This window comes from Ictalurus furcatus, chromosome 3 (genome assembly GCF_023375685.1).
Source record: "Ictalurus furcatus strain D&B chromosome 3, Billie_1.0, whole genome shotgun sequence".
Classification (NCBI taxonomy): domain Eukaryota; kingdom Metazoa; phylum Chordata; class Actinopteri; order Siluriformes; family Ictaluridae; genus Ictalurus; species Ictalurus furcatus.
In genome coordinates this window covers 11,390,734-11,407,867 of record NC_071257.1, presented here as the reverse complement: position 1 = coordinate 11,407,867, position 17,134 = coordinate 11,390,734, and the positions used below count along the sequence as shown (strand labels likewise).

At 39.5% G+C, this 17,134-nt stretch overlaps 1 protein-coding gene across 4 annotated transcripts in view; it reads right to left on the bottom strand.

Moving 5' to 3' along the window:
• The window catches only part of tjap1 (tight junction associated protein 1 (peripheral)), a 95,679-nt gene that overhangs the window by 57,365 nt on the left and 21,180 nt on the right, over positions 1–17,134 (bottom strand). Inside the window, exon 1 of one of the 4 annotated variants that reach the window (XM_053620767.1) lies at positions 5,552–7,652. The exons of the other annotated variants lie outside the window; for them this stretch is intronic. The gene's annotated coding sequence lies outside the window, so the exon portion shown is untranslated. Of the gene's footprint in view, positions 1–5,551; positions 7,653–17,134 lie in introns of those variants that run through there. 4 annotated transcript variants of the gene reach the window in all.

Sequence of the window (17,134 nt, the reverse complement as noted above, 5' to 3'; positions counted from 1 at the left end):
CTAGACTGCAAAACTTTCACCAGCACCATGATCCAAGGGTCCATGCCAAATTTGAGAACAGCGCCACCTACAGATCATGAGATTTGAAAAATTTATATTTTTGCTTATAACTTCTGAATACTTCGTCAGAAAATTTCTAGCTTGGTGTCCCCAGATTCAGTGGGTCATGGCGAGGATACCAATTTGGCCTGTCCATCATTTTGAAATTTGACATACATTGTAATATCTTTTAAAATATTTGACATATTGGCACAAAATTTGGTAGGAATCATTCATAGCATGTCCTCTAGGTATCTGAGAAATTTGAATACAGCGACACCTAGTGTTCTAGAGGTATAATGTCTCTTGTTAAATAAATAAATAAATAAATAAATAAATAAATAAATAAATAAATAAAAACCCTTACCAAAATTAGACCAGATCAGCACACAAAAATGACAACAGAATTTTGATATTCATCTTTGTTCAAAAGTTATGATGGAGTATCTGTTAACATTCTAACTAATGGTTCTTGTGTGCTCATTCTCACCTTAGAAGCTCTCATCAAGACAAATGTGCATCATCGGTGTGGCGCCCTGGGCCGAGCAATATGCGTGAATTCTAAAGGTCCTGGGTTTGGTGCAAGTTCTTAAAAGAATGTGTAATGCATCATTTCATTCCTTTCTTTTGTTGCTCAGCATTGCACTAAACTTTCAACGTCTTGGCATAAAAATAAATGCCTCTGTTCTGTTCATTTCCTGTTCAATCTTATTCTCAGCTGTGCTTTAATTCATTCACGTACATTCTATTGCTCCTCTTTGTGTTCTTCAGGCTGTGCATTGCTCTTGCTGTGCCTTTGGTGCTTGGCCCCTTTAAACGCTGCTTGCAGCTTTAATTTAGATTTTTTATCATCATCATAATTATCATAATTACTGAAATGGTTTCAGAACATAAAGTGGTTTAGTACATGCTGCAAGAAGAATGAACATCGGTCGTTCATTCATCTTTCAAACCTCGATTTCCTGCATTGACTTTTCTTTTTTTTGGAGGAAGTCATGCTGTCATCCTTCATAACTGCCTTTGCATTTCATTCGTTTCCTTTTCAATCTCTTCCATGTGCTTCGTGACATCAGTTATGTGGTGGGCAAAATCATTGTTTGTGAAGAATTGGGTTTTAATGTGAAAACCCCATTCTTTCATGCATGTTCGCTGCTATCCAATGCTTAGACACGTTTGCTTTGAATAGATCCAGTACAACCCAAGTTCCAGTACACACTGTAACCACTTAAACTATAAACACTGATTGATTGACTCAGGTACAGTGAGGGAAAAAAGTATTTGATCCCCTGCTGATTTTGTACGTTTGCCCACTGACAAAGAAATGATCAGTCTATGATTTTAATGGTAGATTTATTTGAACAGTGAGAGACAGAATAACAACAAAAAAATCCAGAAAAACGCATGTCAAAAATGTTATAAATTGATTTGCATTTTAATGAGGGAAATATGTATTTGACCCCTCTGCAAAAAATGACTTAGTACTTGGTGGCAAAACCCTTGTTGGCAATCATAGAGGTCAGACATTTCTTGTAGTTGGCCACCAGGTTTGCACACATCTCAGGAGGGATTTTCTCCCACTCCTCTTTGCAGATCTTCTCCAAGTCATTAAGGTTTCGAGGCTGATGTTTGGCAGCTCGAACCTTCAGCTCCCTCCACAGATTTTCTATGGGATTAAGGTCTGGAGACTGGCTAGGCCACTCCAGGACCTTAATGTGCTTAACGTCCCTTTGATGCGGTGAAGTTGTCCTGTCCCCTTAGCAGAACAACACCCCTAAAACAATGTTTCCACCTCCAGGTTTGACGGTGGGGATGATGTTCTTGGGGTCATAGGCGGCATTCCTCCTCCTCCAAACACGGCGAGTTGAGTTGATGCCAAAGAGCTCCATTTTGGTCTCATCTGACCACAACACTTTCACCCAGTTGTCCTCTGAATCATTCAGATGTTCATTGGCAAACTTCAGACGGGCATATATATGTGCTTTCTTGAGCAGGGGGACCTTGCGGGCGCTGCAGGATTTCAGTCCTTCACGGCGTAGTGTGTTACCAATTGTTTTCTTGGTGACTATGCTCCCAGCTGCCTTGAGATCATTGACAAGATCCTCCCGTGTAGTTCTGGGCTGATTCCTCACTGTTCTCATGATCATTGCAACTCCACGAGGTGAGATCTTGCATGGAGCCCCAGGCAGAGGGAGATTGACAGTTCTTTTGTGTTTCTTCCATTTGCGAATAATCGCACCAACTGTTGTCACCTTCTCACCAAGCTGCTTGGCAATGGTCTTGTAGCCCATTCCAGACTTGTGTAGGTCTACAATCTTGTCCCTGACATCCTTGGAGAGCTCTTTGGTCTTGGCCATGGTGGAGAGTTTGGAATCTGATTGATTGATTGCTTCTGTGGACAGGTGTCTTTTATACAGGTAACAAACTGAGATTAGGAGCACTCCCTTTAAGAGTGTGCTCCTAATCTCAGCTCGTTACCTGTATAAAAGACACCTGGGAGCCAGAAATCTTTCTGATTGAGAGGGGGTCAAATACTTCCCTCATTAAAATGCAAATCAATTTATAACATTTTTGACATGCGTTTTTCTGGATTTTCTTGTTGCTATTCTGTCTCACTGTTCAAATAACTCTACCATTAAAATTATAGACTGATCATTTCTTTGTCAGTGGGCAAACGTACAAAATCAGCAGGGGATCAAATACTTTTTTCCCCTCACTGTAAGTGAAGTACACATATGATTGTTCTGCGCTCATGGCTCTGGATTAATCATTCTTTATTGTCGCAAATTTATCAGAAATGTTTCAGGGTCCTGTTAAAACCATCACTTGGTTCACGTTTGAAGTGCAGTCTGCCATTTACTGATGGCTGCTATAAGCCCATTCCCCACAAGGTTGCAAACAGCTTCACATAGTAGCTCCCTTTTCACTAAAAATAAATATATAAATAAATAAAATCAACCCTTTTGCCAGGTTACAGGAAAAATCTGCAGCTTAAAACAAAGAAACAAGCAGTCTTTTTTTTTTTTACCAAATCATGGCCACTGTAGATGTAGAATACCAATCAGCAATGCAAGCTAAATGTTAAAGAGGCTGATAAATTGCAGTCGCTTGAAAGGATACTATGAAAAACAGTTCCTTTCAAAGAGCCATTTGTAAGCATAATTTCTGTTGAAAGTGGTCATTATTGGCAATTTATTAATAGCTGGTAGTTGAACTACTGCAGTGCAGCTACACATGGGACACAGGATCTGCTCCTCTCCCCACAGTCATAGGAATGCTATAAGGATTTCGCTGAGGGTTTTTTTGGTCACTGTTGCGGTCAAAAAGGCTCGATTTTGCTGCAGCTTTTTTCCCAAAATTTGTGATGCAACTTGCAGAATTTTTTTGTGCTTTTTTTGCGGAAAACTACTCGAATTGGTTAAACTGCAAATGCATGACATTGTCTTCAGCAGTGATATTTGTTGGTAAATGAGACCTTTTAGCTGTACTCATGGTTGACGCATGTGAATCGAAGAAGGCTTTGGCTGAATGCGTATCGTGACTGTCGCATGGCGCATCTTGGACCAAATCTGTGGTAATTCTAAAAATTTGCAAGTTCCTCCGAATATTGCAGCATTTTGCTTGATTTTACGTTAATTTCTGAGATCACAAAAGGGACTGATCTAGAGAAGATAAAGTGTATTCGTGACATGGAGACAAATTTTATTATTTTTTACTAGAATTCAAATAAAAGATATGGGAACAAGGTGTAACGATAAAATGAGCAATACATCAAGTGGTTTTGCTCACAATGACAAGAAGGAACATCATGGTGAAATGAATGGACGTGCTTTGTCCATTTAAGCAAGGGATTCTAAGCCATTTAATTCTGCTGTATGGCTTCTACTTGCACATTAGAGCATGACATGGCACTGCTGGAAGAAAGTTTACACACCTATTTTTAGTCAAGTTGATGGTAAAAACAATTTCTTAAACTAGCTGTTGAAACTCTCTATACTACACTGTAGGGATATAATTACCAACACATAGTGGTCTAGGAGAAGGACAGGACTTCCGCTACTGGTAACATACAGCAGCATTTCAATCAACTAATACTACAGTACTCTTAACTCGGCCCAATTATTTAACAGGTCAATAACCGCAGTACAACATTACCGACATTTATCAGATCAACTGTGATGATGAGAATACACTAAGTGCTTTGGTCAACCAAATGAGATACCTGCACCGACGTAAAAAAAAGAATGGTATTCTGTACATTTTTGTTTACTGGTTCTACACACTACACGTCTTAAATTTCCAGCCCTGATTTGCTCAATTCAAACTCAATTCAGACAAATTCAAAATAAAGATAAAAGAAATATCTGCTGGCTCACATCACGCAACTCTTTTTTTTGGGGGGATCCTTGCTTTTGTGAACACTCGAGCTATATTAAAGTAGATATATGGTGTATGCTATGAAATTGAAACAATGTAGTGTTAAATCAAGGGTAATGTGTGGGGAAAAAAATTGCTTTGCTACTGTCTGCCCATCAATGCGTAACGCACATGTTTCATGATTGAAGAAAAATCAACTCTAGACTATCATTCGAGACCATGTTCAGTCATTTTCAACTCATCAAGCTGCCACACAAACTACCAATGATTGGGCCAAAAGCATCACAAGATAATGTTTTCTGACGGTGCAGGAAATATAACCATAAATGTGAATTATAGCCTGAAAACTAGATAAGGTAGTGCAACGCAATACATGGCAGTTAATAAAGACGATTCAACCCGATACATCGTGCTTGCACCGTTTCTCACATTCCCACAAGCAAATGGCGACAAATAGAAATATTACTCACATGAAAATACAAGTTACATCATGAGGCCAACATCAGAGTGTAATGAAAAGCATTTCCTTACTTCCATATTTCTAGTACTGTATTCTCTGTAACATGCTCTGCCATTTTAAAATTTAATTTCCATTAATTTATAATAATCAGGTTTATTTTTTTTTATATATACTGCTGAATTGTTTCAGGCCTACTGTAAACCTTCAGTTTGTATTGAACATTATGCACCGAACCATATATTGCCAAATGTTCTATCACTGCTCACTCTCAATTTTCTGTTACTGCAAACTATTTCTGTAACTCAAAACATCAAATGCATTTGCCATAAAGTGTCAATAAAATATTTTGGTGAAAAAATGATAGCTTCTCTTGCAGCCTGCTCTTAAGGACTTCATAAACTCAAAGGTACTCTTTTATTAATAAACCAGACAAACTGCCAGGAAGGCACTCAGACCAAGCTGGAGGCGACTCCATTTCCCCTTACAATTGAAGCCCCGCTAGTGATAAAGTACTGAAGGATTGAAGAGGGAAACCGACATATTATGTGAAGAGGCAGCATTGTGGTGGTGTCAGTAAAATCACCAAGAGCCACTCCAGACACACACTGAACATTTGGATGAGTACTAGCATCAATGCCATTCCGAAAACCTCGGGATTAATTCAGAGGGGCCGCTTACCTCGCCTCCGGTGTCCACGCAGATGAATTTCCATCAACCTTCTTTAAAGAAACTCTCAACTTCCCATCTTAGTTCCAGTCTTGCCAGGCTCAACATCAGAAGTGAAAGCTGTCTCCAGTTAGCAAAGTTTATAGATATGCACTATGCTGCTCAAAGTTAAGAATAAAAGATTTGAAAAAAAAAAGATGGTAAGATCACAAATATCAAAATGTTTTAAAATCCAGGGATCAATTTAAAAACTTTCAGCACAGTGAAATTTCAAATCACAAAGTTGTAAAAGTAGCGATGCTGGCAATCAAACGCCTGCATTTCATGACCATGCCTAAAAGGAGGAAAAACCATTAGGTCACCACCTCTTCTTTCCAAACAAACTAATTGGTCAGAATGTCAATGAATACCCTGAAAAAATATGAATTTATAGGACGAAATCAAGTATTGTTTCACATGTGTGGTACGCATTTAAAACGGCGCGATGCCTTTAGCACGAATAAGCCTTTCTATGATGGGTATCCCTTTTTTTTTATTTTATGGGGAAGTAAGTGAAGTAAATGTCTTCCCTGAAGCCAAGAGAACTGACAATCATTAAAACTGACTTTCTTTTTTGTTGCAAAAATATAAAGCCAATAATATGCATGCTGATTTTATTATATATTGTTCCATGAGCCTTCCACATTCTGTGTACATGTCCATATAACTTAAACTCAGGTGCTACAAAACTTTAAAAATTACATTACAACCTACATTCCACTGCATCACAGTGATCATTTAACACAAAATTCAAATGGGCAGGGTTGGGGGTTAATTTTTGTAAAGCATTCCCTACATGCTTACTATGACCTGCTCTCTCATCATAGTGACACAGTTTCTTCTAGAAATCCTGCACTGTTAAAATGGAGTATAATCCCATTAGCCTTTCAGTTCCTCACACACCAGCAAACACAGCACGCAGTCACATGGGCAGTGGACAAATGGCACACAAACATTCACACACTTGGGTGCAGATGTAGGAGGATGGGTCGAGTTATGGAAGCATCCAGACGCTGAGCAAGCAAGCACAAGAGGAAGGAATGTTCAGAGGAAGGAAGGGAGGGAGGGATCTAGTGAACAAACTAGGTTGAGCTTGAGAGTTGGAGAACTGAAAGTTCAATAAGTGGCCGATTCCTCTTTTTTCTCGAGTCTACGTCACTATACTCACTGATCAAATTGGTAGCTTTCTCGAGCCATCTTTCCCCAAAATGAGCGCTTACTGTAAAAAAAAGACGAGAAACCTTAGGTAACAGCTGCATTTTAGAAATGCTACACTGGGCACAGTGCACTTGGGATATCTGCCAAAATTGAAAGTACACTGCTCAAGCGGGTCTTAACAGTGAACCTTTTTCCCTCCACTTGTGCAATCTCAGCGTGTTCATACAACGCTTCATGTTTGAATTAGAACTTATTTGCAAAAATAGCTGCAATTACAGTCATTTAATATTTTTCTCTTGCAGAAGCTGCAGTAGCCAAGCCTGGAAAACCATCACAAAAGAAGAATGCAAGAGTTTGGTAATGTCAGTGTGTCGCCAGCACTTATTGATGTACTTACTGCAAGCAAGGCATATGCAACCAAATATTAAAAGTGGATCTGTCCCAATACTTTTTGCTCACCTAAAAATTAGGTGGTCTGCAACCAAAGACGCCATATTTTAAGTTGTTTAACACATTTGGATGTAAATATCAGGAAATGAGAGCTGAAATTATGATCAATCATCTCAATTATGATCTATGATCAATTTTTTATATTTAAAACCTAAATGTATAGCAGGAATGACAAGGAAAAAAAAAAGAATTGGCCTTGCTGTTCCAAAACTTACAGACGGGTCAGTAAATTAATGCCTTACTACCACAAATTCCTCTCAGCAGAACAGGACTGAAGTCAGCTGCCCCATGCCATATGCACCAGGTGTGTTTTTATTACCAGAGTTAGCATAATGTTAAGTGCTGATTTACATAAGCTGTTGAATTCCTTTGTACATTTGAGTGTTGTAATAAGCCAAGTTCACAGCACGGAAACAGCATTTTGGTTCGTATCCAAAATATGCTTTAGAGAATGATGAGGCTTTTATTTTTGGGCCAAACAATAATCCAGTGATTAACTTAAATTAATCTATTTAAAAAAAAAAAGATATATGATTATAATTAACACACACACTGTATATATATATATATATATATATATATATATATATATATATATATATATATATATATCAATTTTACATTTTAGAGACCTCTCTAGGAATATTAAACTACATTAAGCGAATTGTAGAAGAACAAGTGATAAGTCAGCGCACATTCAAGGAGTGTTCAAGTACTCGAGACTTTGAAGCTCACTTCACTACACTACACTAGTTCATTCAAGCGTGACGAACCCTACGGAGGGCACTTGAATTGGGACGCCAACGGCAGCCATTTGTCAGCTCGCTCCAAACTGAAGTGCTAAAAAGTGTTCAAACGGCCCTTCAAAAACGGTCCTTTTCCAAAAGAAACAACTGATGGATATTTTGCTCCTAACATTCCTTGTACTGTTTTAATGCTGAATGAAACAGATTTCTTTAGCAACAAGTCAGCCTACCTATTAATATAGGTCCAACATTATAAATAATAATACTACATTTACACTTACATTGAATAAAACAGCTGAAATTTGTGATGTAGCAAATAAACTCTGTTGTTTTTTTAAATGCTCCCTCAGGTAAAAGCCCAGCGCTCATGAAATTTTTACCTGCCTCTCCATATTTACTAATTCAGACTAAGTGAACAGCAGCTCCTAAATGAAAGCTGGAGGATAATCATAGGCTGCTTAGTCCATTTGTTGATTATTATAATTGACATTACAGCCGATTATTATAAATGATATAACTGAGATGCTTGTTCCATATTATAAGTGTCAGCGGTTGTGGAACAATATTACCAGCTTTACAAAATGATGTTCAAGTTTGTTCCAAATGGCTTTTATTTTCCCCATAGAAAATCTCTGGTGGGATTTGAAGAAGGCGGTTGCAGCACTCAAACCCAAGAATATTACTGAACTGGAGGCCATTGATCATGAGGAATGGGCTAAGATTCCTCATGAACTCTGCCAGAAGCTATGCATCTTATTTGCAGCAGGTCAGAACAGCAAAAGGGTGCTCTACTAAGTACTAAAGATACTTGCCATGAAGGGTTGAATAATTGGGAAACTGGAGAAATCATTATAAGTTGCATTTTCAGTTGAATTTGGGGAAATCACTTGAAGCATTCATTGTGTTGAACTGTTTCAATTACTTTTGTTTGATTTGTTCATTGCAAAACACCTGAAAGTCTGTAAATTTTGACAATAAAACTGATTTGCAATGGGGGTTGAATAATTTTGATTGAAACTGTACATGTGTAGTCTGAATACAATCTGGACATACAACATCCTAGCTAGCTAGGAGCCGAACAGCAGCAGCACAACATCCAAAATAGTAGCTAAGTAGGTTTAGTAGCTAAGTAATGATTTTTTTTTTTTATTATATATCACATTTCATGCACTCAATGTGTAATGCTGTCATCATTTGAACATCTGATCAGATGTATCCCTAAACATGGTCACATTGTTTTTATAGACAGTTCTCTCAATTTTGCCTTTTATAGGTGCCACAATAAATAACAACAAACAACCTCTTTTGTATGGATACACTACAGGCATGAATTATTCAGAAATAATTTTCAAGCTGCCATGTGTTCCCTTTGTTTTCCTGGTTGTATGTGGTGCTAAAGAAATAGCTGGCCTCCATGCAGCTAAGCACTTATTAATTATAGATCAGGGTCAGTAATTTTCTTGTTATTAAAAACAAAAAAAATGTATAATAAGTCAATTCCTTTAAATGCTATGTTACAATGTTATCAAGAAATAACTCCTATCCCAATAAGACATTTTATTAAATTATTTCACAATTATTTATCTACTTTAACACTTAAAATATCTTGACAGCGAAACTCCATAAAAGGTGACGCTCACAGTGAGCTGAAGATGTCGATTAAACAGTGAAGGATCACGTCCTAAGGGCGGAGCACACGAAATCTTCCAGCAATGCATAGCATCATATAAAAACACACTTGCTTCACTTCCAAAACACTTCCACCGCCTTCTTTTTCCTCACTGAATAGCTAGTCTATTTTTCCCCCTTAATTTATGGATTTGTTTTGGCTTGTTTTCCTTTCAAATCCTTAATATGAAACGACCAAGCTACTAAAAAAATAAATTTTTTTTTTTTTTTTTTTTTTTTTTTAAAGTTTCATTACATGTATGTGTGCAACTGAAATAAACAAGCTATTTAAACATGAGTGTAACCTGTATATAAAACTGCATTAACTCATTCCAATTTAAATGATTTAAAGCCTGTTAACTGGGGTTCACAGCAAGGAGTCGCATATATACATACATACATACAGTATCTCACAAAAGTGAGTACACCCCTCACATTTTTGTAAATATTTGATTACATCTTTTCATGTGACAACACTGAAGAAATGACACTTTGCTACAATGTAAAGTAGTGAGTGTACAGCTTGTGCAACCTTGTAAATTTGCTGTCCCCTCAAAATAACAACACACAGCCATTAATGTCTAAACCACTGGCAACAAAAGTGAGTACACCCCTAAGTGAAAATGTCCAAATTGGGCCCAAAGTGTCGATATTTTATGTGGCCACCATTATTTTCCAGCACTGCCTTAACCCTCTTGGGCACGGAATTCACCAGAGCTTCACAGGTTGCCACTGGAGTCCTCTTCCACTCCTCCATGACGACATCACGGAGCTGGTGGATGTTCGAGACCTTGTGCTCCTCCACCTTCCGTTTGAGGATGCCCCACAGATGCTCAATAGGGTTTAGGTCTGGAGACATGCTTGGCCAGTCCATCACCTTCACCCTCAGCTTCTTTAGCAAGGCAGTGGTCGTCTTGGAGGTGTGTTTGGGGTCGTTATCATGCTGGAATACTGCCCTGCGGCCCAGTCTCCAAAGGGAGAGGATCATGCTCTGCTTCAGTATGTCACAGTACATGTTGGCATTCATGGTTCCCTCAATGAACTGTAGCTCCCCAGTGCCGGCAGCACTCATGCAGTCCCAGACCATGACTCTCCCACCACCATGCTTGACTGTAGGCAAGACACACTTGTCTTTGTACTCCTCACCTGGTTGCCGCCACACATGCTTGACACCATCTGAACCAAATAAGCTTATCTTGGTCTCATCAGACCACAGGACATGGTTCCAATAATCCATGTCCTTAGTCTGCTTGTCTTCAGCAAACTGTTTGCGGGCTTTCTTGTGCATCATCTTTAGAAGAGGCTTCCTTCTGGGACGACAGCCATGCAGACCAATTTGATGCAGTGTGCGGCGTATGGTCTGAGCACTAACAGGCTGACCCCCTACCCCTTCAACCTCTGCAGTAATGCTGGCAGCACTCATATGTCTATTTCCCAAACACAACCTCTGCATATGACGCTGAGCATGTGCACTCAACTTCTTTGGTCGACCATGGCGAGGCCTGTTCTGAGTGGAACCTGTCCTGTTAAACCGCTGTATGGTCTTCGCCACCGTGCTGCAGCTCAGTGTCAGGGTCTTGGTGATCTTCTTATAGCCTAGGCCATCTTTATGTAGAGCAACAATTCTTTTTTTCAGATCCTCAGAGAGTTCTTTAACATGAAGTGCCATGTTGAACTTCCAGTGACCAGTATGAGGGAGTGTGCGAGCGATGACACCAAATTTAACACACCTGCTCCCCATTCACACCTGAGACCTTGTAACACTAACAAGTCACATGACTCCAGGGAGGGAAAATGGCTAATTGGGCCCAATTTGGACATTTTCACTTAGGGGTGTACTCACTTTTGTTGCCAACAGTTTAGACATTAATGGCTGTGTGTTGAGTTATTTTGAGGGGACAGCAAATTTACACTGTTACACAAGCTGTACACTCACTACTTTACATTGTAGCAAAGTGTCATTTCTTCAGTGTCGTCACATGAAAAGATATAATCAAATATTTACAAAAATGTGAGGGGTGTATGACTTTTGTGAGATACTGTATAAGCTCATGTACAAGACCCCCAACCCCTGCCCCTCCGTGTTCCTTTTCAGTCAGCTACAGGTAGATGTTCTGAAAAAAAGCACAGAGCCAGTACCAAGAACAATAAACACAACACAGGACACCAGGATGAGAACTGAAGAACACTGCTTACACATACAGTGTGAAATGGACCGAATTAATTTTCTTCTGAAGGGAGAAGTGAGCTGAAACTCTCTCGGACATTTAAAAAGATCGGTCTGTTTGTGTATAACATCTTGAGCGTGAAGCCTGCGTGAAAGCTTTAAACTTGCTTCCGGTATGTCAGTATAGACAGAGGGGAAAAATACCACAGCCCAGATTTCATATTAGACAGTAAATAAGACAGAAAATGGCTAGAAAATTAGTTGCGCAGAATGACTAATCACTGTTGACGAGCTCTCCCCAATCATCATGTTGCACGAGCATGCAAAAGAATTTTGCAAAGCTAAAAATGACAGTTCTGTCTACAGTCATCACGTGTGCTATCCATCACAGCACCAAGTGCATCGCCGTAATAAACAAACCAGAGTGCTCTTAAATGTCAAGCGTTTTAACGCAGCTCCCTAATTGCAACCTGAGGGACCGACTGATAAAATGCTGCTGATATGCTGAAATGATTCCAAAATGAAATTAAAAAACGAAAGGCAAGAACATGAAGTGTGATACATTTAAATGTAATAAGAGGGCCGTCGGAGGGAGTTGAACAGCAGGCTAAATAAATGCTCGGTGCGTGAACGAAACGGCCAGGATGAACGAAACTGCGCAGCTGAAATCGGGCACGGTAATACATCAAACACATCGCTTGTTGATTCAGGACTTCCAGCTCTTAAATGCAGCCACATGAGCTCTGACCGGTTATGTATGCGCCTTCGTTCGCCTGTTTAGAATGCACTATTTTCTACTCGTGACAGAGAAGAAGTAGTATTATCAATGCTGTTAATGGCGAATTATTTTTTTTACTGCCTTTCATCCCGCTCAATTTCATTTTCCACATGCTTAACTGAAAAGTCGTTAGTGCAAGAGTAAACCATAACCATCTGCAGTAAATAGTACATATAACTAACGATTATTTTCATAATCGATTAGTTGGCCAACTGCTTTTTCGAATAATCGGATGGGGGGTGGGCAAACTTTCAGTACCGTTTTTTTGTTTATTTAAAAATAAAATCCACAAACAGAGTGTTACAAATATAAACTTCAGACTAAACTTTACACAACTGCTTGTCCAATTATACAAGACTGAAAAGAACCCAATACACACAGACACACATCAGAATATGTTAATCATTTAGGATTGTAGTTTAATTCAGTGCTTTTTGTGCATCCATAAAAAATAACGCATAAATACGTATATATAAAATAAACTAAGTATATAAACAGTAAACTGAAGAAAGTCACTGTCGGTGACTCTAGGTATTTGCTAAAGCTAGCAGCGTTACATTGCGTGCGTATGACATCATGCGCCGTTGACTAGGAAGCAGCTTATACTTCCGGTTAGTAAAAAAAACGCTCGCGTTCCTTTGAGACGATGTGACCTTTCTAAAATTCATACACTAGACAGTACAGTATACAGTGCATAGTGTAAGTGTATAGTACTTCCTTTGGGACACAACTTTTAGTATTTACTCTCCGAAGCCTGTTTTCGGAACAGAAGTAACGTAGTGAGTAAACGCACCCGGTGCCGTGCGCAGACCATCTCATCCTACTCGACCTCTCTGCTGCTTTTGACACTGTGAACGATCAGATCCTCCTGTCAACTCTCTCCAGCCTGGGCATCACCAGAATGATTCTGTGCTGGGTGGAATCCTATCTCTCAGACAGATACTTCAAGGTATCATGGAGGGGAGGGATTTCTGAAACTCAGCAACTCACAACTGGCGTTCCACAGGGGTCAGTTCTGGGTCCACTGCTCTTTTCTATCTACACTACATCTCTAGGGCAGGTGATTGAGTCTCATGATTTCTCATATCATTGCTATGCTGATGACACGCAGCTCTATTTATCCTTCCAGCCTGACGATCCATCCGTCTCTGCACGTATCTCTGCGTGCCTTTCGGACATCTCGGTCTGGATGAGTGAACACCACCTTAAGCTCAACCTGGCAAAATCTGAGCTTCTCTTCATCCTAGCCTGTCCCTCAATCAACCACAACGTCACTGTACAGCTCAACTCAACCACACTCAAGCCAACCAGGATGGCCAGGAACCTTGGGTTGATTCTCAATGACAGGTTGACCTTTACAGACCACATATCAACAACTGCACAGTCCTGTAGGTTCATCCTGTACAGCATTAAGAAAATCAGACCCTACCTCACCGAACAGGCTACACAGCTACTAGTCCAGGCTCTTGTCATCTCATAACTGGACTACTGCAACTCACTACTCTCGGGCCTCCCGGCCAGCTCCATCAAACCCCTTCAAATGATTCAGAATGCAGCAGCACGCCTCGTCTTCAACCAGCCCAAGAGAACCCATGTCACACCCCTCTTCATCTCCCTCCACTGGCTTCCTGTAGCCGCCTGCATCAAATTCAAGGCCTTGATGCTCATCTACAAGACCTTGTCTGGAACAGCACCCTCCTACCTCAACTCTCTCCTGAAGGCTTACGTTCCCTCACGCAATCTGCGATCAATCAACAACCAATGCTTAGTAGTACCTACTCAGGTCCCTTTCAAGAACCTTCAAACTAACAGTTCCTCAGTGGTGGAATGAACTTCCAACCACAATCCAGACCACAGAATCTGTCACTATCTTCAAAAGACAGCTAAAGACCCACCTCTTCTGTTAACACCTAACCCAGTGGTTTTCAAAGTAGGGGCCGCCAGGGAGTGTCTGGGGGGCCTCAACAATTTGGTGTGGAAAATAAATAAATACATGATTTTCTCTTTCTCACTGTCAGACAACCACACACACATACTAACACACACTCAATTCCTAATGTAATGTAAAGATGTAAGCTGTAATTATTAATAAAAAAAAAGGGGGATATATTCGAAGTCTGTATTTTTAATGTGTTTTAAAGACGTCTTGCAAAAGGGGGGCCTCGGTCAAGTGTTAAGGTCATTTGGGGGGCTTTGCCCTGGAAAAGTTTGGGAACCCCTGACCTAACCAACCCATAAAAATAAATAAATTAATAAATTAATAAATAAATTTTACTCTGGAAATTACACCTCTACTCTGTGCACTTTGCTTCTTCTGGAACTCAATTAATGGATCTTGTATGGTAGCACAACTTGTATTATTCTCTGCTTGATATATCGCTTTGCTTGTATTTCCTCATTTGTAAGTCGCTTTGGATAAAAGCGTCTGCTAAATGAATAAATGCAACTAATCGATAATGAGATTCATTGACAACAATTTCCATAATCGATTATTATTGGTTTTATCGATTAGTTGTTGCAGCTCTAGAGACGAGACAGTAGCTGGAAGGCACACATAGACGAACTGGGCCTACAGACATCACAAATCTTAGCAAGTATAAACAGCATTGTTATGTGGGAAAGCCATGATCAGTTACAGTTAGAATGCAGCACTGGCAGTTTACGTCTGTGTGTGTGAGTGTATATGAAGAAATCATACTGCCGTTCAAAGAAGCAGCCAAGGGAAGCAGATACCTGCATGAAGCACTGAGGCACGTCGAGTCTGAGCACAGATGGAGGCTCGCACCCAGGTGTAAAGCCATGTTCCGCCCTTCATTAACACACCAGTGAATGAGCTTGTTGACGGAGACAGAGATGCACACAGACAAGCGCCTTAAGTTCAACGAGGTCCTCCATTCATTCCCTTTATCTTCATTTCCCTCTATTGACTAACACGAAGCAGCAATTTCATGGCTGACTGAGATGGATTTATTGCAGATGCCCAGCTGATACTACAACAGCTTGTTTTGGAAGAGACTTAGGAAACACACAAGTATGTGTTCGAGATACAGTTAGATTAGCTGGCTACAGGGGGGCCCTTGGAGACTGACATCCTTCATCTTTATCAGCTTTGTTATAGCTCACACTCGCAGAAATACAAGCACTAGCTAGGAGCAAGTGACACGGCCTTCGAATAACATGAAAATATTTGGGATGTTTTTGCAATAAGAATATTCTAAAACATGTTTCAAGGTCATACTAAATACAATAATAAGCATTTTTTCCTGATATTTATTATGTAGTATAGCCAATATTAACAAGTAACTGTCAGTTTTATTCCACTGCTTGCTTTTTAGTCCTAGGGTACGTAAGTTACACATGCTGCAGGTATGGAGGTCCGAGTCCGAGGTCCTAAACAGAAGCAAAGAAATTCTATTGTCCACTAGTGCTAACAGAACCAAGAAATGCTAACTGATCATAGGTGAACAGAGAACTGGAGGGGGTGAGAAATAGCAAGAATGAAGAATAACCAGAGAACAAACAAGTGTTTTCCAGTTTCACGCTTCAGTCAGAACCAACACAGAGCAGACATCAGAGTTTGTTTAGAGGAGTCCAAAAGATCATGAGAGAGACAGGTTGCTGAGGCAAGCGTGCAGCTGGAGATGCCAATTTACCCGAGCAGCACAGCGTGAAACAACAGGTGAACTACCAGATTTCCACCAGCGTTTCCCCAAATTACCCAACTGCATCCGTGCACTGAAGCACATGCGTGCACTATGAGGCTGCTATATAAAAAAGGCTCATGTGACATTATAACAACTGAACAAATACACACTGCTATTGAGACGTTCAAACCATTCCTACAGTGGTTTATTGTTAACCCCGTTAACAAGATCAAGAACGCTTGCAAAACTGAAATCGTGACTGCCTAAATCAGAGGTTCTCAAACTTTTGCCTCTCCCCCCAATTTTGGAGGAGACCAGGTATAATGATTAGCTATTCTATATAAAATCTATCTAGCCATCCACTATATATATATATATATATATGTGTATGTGTGTGTATATATATATATATATATATATATATATATATATATATATATATATATATATATATATATATTACACATACATACACACGCATATATACATATATTACACATACACACACACACACATATACACACACACTCACACACAGACACATATACAAACATTATATATACATATATAATCTGTTTTTGATAGATTTTTTTGCTTGTGTGTATTTTTACTTTTTTAATTACTTTTCATAACTTAATTTTTTATAAAACTATACAACGGACAGTTATCGAACATGAATGATATAAAATGTTTCTGAACACTATAACTACTTTGAACAAGAGAACCAGGCAGTAATAACGTGGACTATTTTACATGTAAAACATGTTGAATTACATTCGTCTTACGTTCTAAAACATTCATATGAATGATGTAAATATGGACAAAGGGCGTTTCTCGTTATCCATGACATTGCTAAATCTCCGGCTCTCAGCTTCTCACTGAACAGAGCAGACGCAGAGAGGTGCAAATGGAACGGGAAAGCAAGACCTCATGCTTAAAGGACAG